This window comes from Teleopsis dalmanni, chromosome 2 (assembly GCF_002237135.1).
Source record: "Teleopsis dalmanni isolate 2A chromosome 2, ASM223713v2, whole genome shotgun sequence".
NCBI classification, from domain to species: Eukaryota; Metazoa; Arthropoda; class Insecta; order Diptera; family Diopsidae; genus Teleopsis; species Teleopsis dalmanni.
The window spans coordinates 213,632,589-213,636,492 of NC_051847.1; positions in this window are offsets into that span (position 1 = coordinate 213,632,589).

Consider the following 3,904-nt stretch of genomic DNA (forward strand, 5'->3'; position numbering starts at 1 on the left):
CTACCTTCGCGTGATACACCCTACTTCAACAGAAGAGACTCTGGTGAACGAGTACATGGCAACATCTTGCTGTAGTAGGAAATGACTACAGCTAAAGCGGTGAATGTGATAAGTTTGCAGGCCGCATGTCCAATATATATTCGTCGAAGGTAGCAGTCGTACCGCCAAACTTCAAGAACTTCAAGAGAACAACCCTTATCAATAACAATACAACAAGAGAAATTTGTTGTATCTTTAAGCTCCTAATGGGGTATGGAATATAATAAAATAATAATAGTAATTACTAGTAATGCTATGGTACCGGTGAGCAAACTGCTAACATTGTGGTATTTATCAGTACAACCTAACTTAAAGTGTATATTTTTGGAATATTTTTGGAACTTTATTTCATTATTTTATTGTGTAAAGATATTTACTTGCCAAACAAAGCAGATGAGGTAAACCAAGAGGTTGGCTTAGGAACATGTTTAAAACATCTGATAAGAGCGTTATAGTGGTAGCCACCCTTTAATCCAAAAAGCGATTTTATACCACTTTGTAAACTTGCTATTTGTTCAGTTATTTTTTGTAGGCAGCATTCTTACTTATTTACTGCTGTCTTTCTCTCCTAAGTGGAGCATAGGGCCTCATCGGTTGCGGTTTACGCTGTGGTTTTCATAAATGTTTGTTACGAGTATAAACAAAAAAGTTTTTTTTATACTATATTTCCAAAAGAAAGCCACCTTAGCATAATCCTGACTACGCCAGTGATGTCTATCTGTACGTAAGTTGTATTCTTTTAGAATACAATAATAGAATCGATAATAATAGAATCGAATCGAATCGAATAATAGAATAGACTGCTTCATAGAATAATAGCGACCTTATTTTCCCATTAAAATTTTAAATTTAGAGTTAGTTTGTTGATAGGCCACTATCTCCAGAAAATTAGAAAAAATCTTCACATCTGATTTGTTCAGCGCATGAGGAATTAATATACATTCCATAAACGAAACACTTGCAGGCGTACTATTTCGTTTAGTTCGTTGGAAGATCATCTTTTGAAAAACATCTTATGTTCTCATAAAAATTTGAACGGGTTAAAACCCATCGGTAACACTTTCAGAACTAACACAAAGTTAGTTTTCTACAAAAAAATATGTCAATAAGATACAAATTATCCATATCCTATTAGAACTTAAACAATCTAATTTTTTGATAGAGAAAAATATGTCACTCAGATATTTATTCCATTAGAAGAGATACATCGTTTTAAAAACAAATAATTCCATAACACCTTAAACTATACTTTCAAATGACCACTTCTTTATCTCTAGAAAACTATGCCATTAAGATACATGTAAGACGAGATAGATCATCTTAGATATGAAGAATTCCATTAAGTCTTAAAAAATGCGTCCAAATAAATACGCGAAATAAATTCTCTGTAGTTTTCATCAAGTGTCTAATAAATAATTTTAAAATAAAAATTATATTCTATTAGATTTTCATATTATAAGACACCTTGCATGTTTAAAGTAATTTTTAATTTTTTTTTCAATTTTATTAAGCGTAAAAGTAACTCATCAGCTCCGTCATCATCCATCGTATCGAACGCCTACTTCAGCACCCACCAAAAATCTGTCAAAAGAATTAGCCATATTTAAGTGAAAAAAACGAGTGTTAAGTAAATAATTTAACAACTTACAAAAATCAAATTAATTAAATTAGTTAACAAATTTATTAACAACAATTGACAAATATTTTCTTTTTGGGATTTTAAGTGACTTGAATGTGGGTGCCATATCTATCGATGTCGGACTAGAGTGAAACTGAATTGGTTAAGTAGTCTCATAAAATCAAGAATTCACGTCGAACTCACGAAACTATCTGTGCATTTTGATTTGATTAAATTCACAAAATTCTCAAGAAATAAAAATGCAAATCTATCTACAATCAATGTATCTGTATCTGTTGTTGTTGTTGTATTGTACCTGTTAAAATTGATTGCTCGGTGTAAATATCTTTGCGCACGCATTCGTATTGTATCTTTTGCAGTTCGTGGCAAGAATTGATGACGTAATGTTGTTTTATTTTTATTAATGAAATAATTTTAAATTTAGTTTTTTGGTCACAAACTGAGTTTAGTTGAATGTATCCTTGAAATAGTTTTCATTTTGCTGTGAAATCAGTAAATGAGTTAAACTTGTACTTAATTTGCTGCTTAGAAGCGAAGTTGCACCGCAACTTGCATTTAAGTTAATTTAATGCAGTAATTAATTAACTTAAATGCATAATTAATTGCTTTTGGTTAAAGTTCATTGACATAAATTGCCATATAAAAAAGATAATGAATTTGTTTATAAATTGGCATAAAAAATTGTTTAACAGTTACATGTTGAGGCGGATATCTTTCTTAATTTGTCTAAAGTATCTCAAGTAGTTGTGTATGTCCTGCTGTTCGTTATATTGCACTGTTAACGTAAATAAAAAAATTTGTAATTAAAATTAATTGCAGATTTCATTTGGCATTTATAGGCTTAAGTACAACTTAATTACTGGCTTAACAGTGAAGACTTAAGCCGCTGTTTTCTGGCTGTCTTAAAATGGATTAATAGCATTTCATGCAAACTTTTGCGTGCCTCGAAACGAAATCAGTGCAAAATTGATTGGTAAAAGTTGTAAACTGAGGATTTTATTTTAATTAAAATTACTCCAAATCTGATTATAGTAAATCGTATCATAGGAAAAATTAAAAACATATTTAGAAAGTAATAACAAAAAATTACTGCAAACGTAAAAGTGGATGTAATATAAACTATCTGTAGGTACCATCAATTAATTGGCAGGAGCCAGTAACTTAGGTTCATTAAATTTGAAAATAATTATTTAATTATTTGTTTTTATCATGGTGGGAATGTAAATAAATTATTTAGGAAAAATGGAGCCTTCAGCCGAAAGTTGTAATTTGTGCGGTATATCGGTATGACTGTGGTTACAGCATGTTCTGAATGAAGGAATTCATACCTCATCTGCAGACAAAGCAATAAGATTTTCATTGATTTTATAACAAAGGGTATGTAAGAACTACATAGTCAAAGGCATTAGAGACTAGACGAAGGAAACTACATTAAATCCATGAAAAAGTCTAAAAACTGGCTGCAGTTTTCATAGCAAAGCCCATAAGACTAAGTTTTTTAAGGTACTTGTTTATCAAACTGTAATCAGACTTAATCTAACCATCAAATTATGACCACTCAGTAATTATACAGTAGTAACATGACAATAAATGTTGACAATATCACTCCAACCTTCCATATTTAAACAAATATCTAAGCTTTCATTATTATAACGTATGTATGATAGATAACAGATGCAAAACTATATTACCTGCTATGTAAAATTGGAACTACTCTATGCGATTAAAAAACATGGATTATGGTCGATCCGTATTAACACAAATAGCTCAAAAGTAGGAAATATATATACATATATATATATAGGTATATATATATATATGCCCGTATATAGTGATTCAGAATTAAAATGGAATGATCAAGTCTTCCCATTCGATTATTTTTGCACCAATATGTTAAAGATTCCTTTAGTTCCTTTAAATAAAGATTCGAAGATGTGCTTATACATGTTATTTAAGCACTATTGGTCTAACAGAATCCATTCATGAAGGGCTTCCACAGTATATAATTGGACACTATTTATTATATTAATTAGCTTTTGATTATCGAATTGTCATATTGTAGTATTTACTAAGATAAATTTAGAGCCATCAATAAAGTAGAATGATGGTTACCTTATACAAAATAATATATATGATGAGATGTTATTTTCACTGCAGAGATAATTAATTATAAATAAATAATAAGGTAATGCAAAGGATCGTGCCTACAGAGACGACATACATACT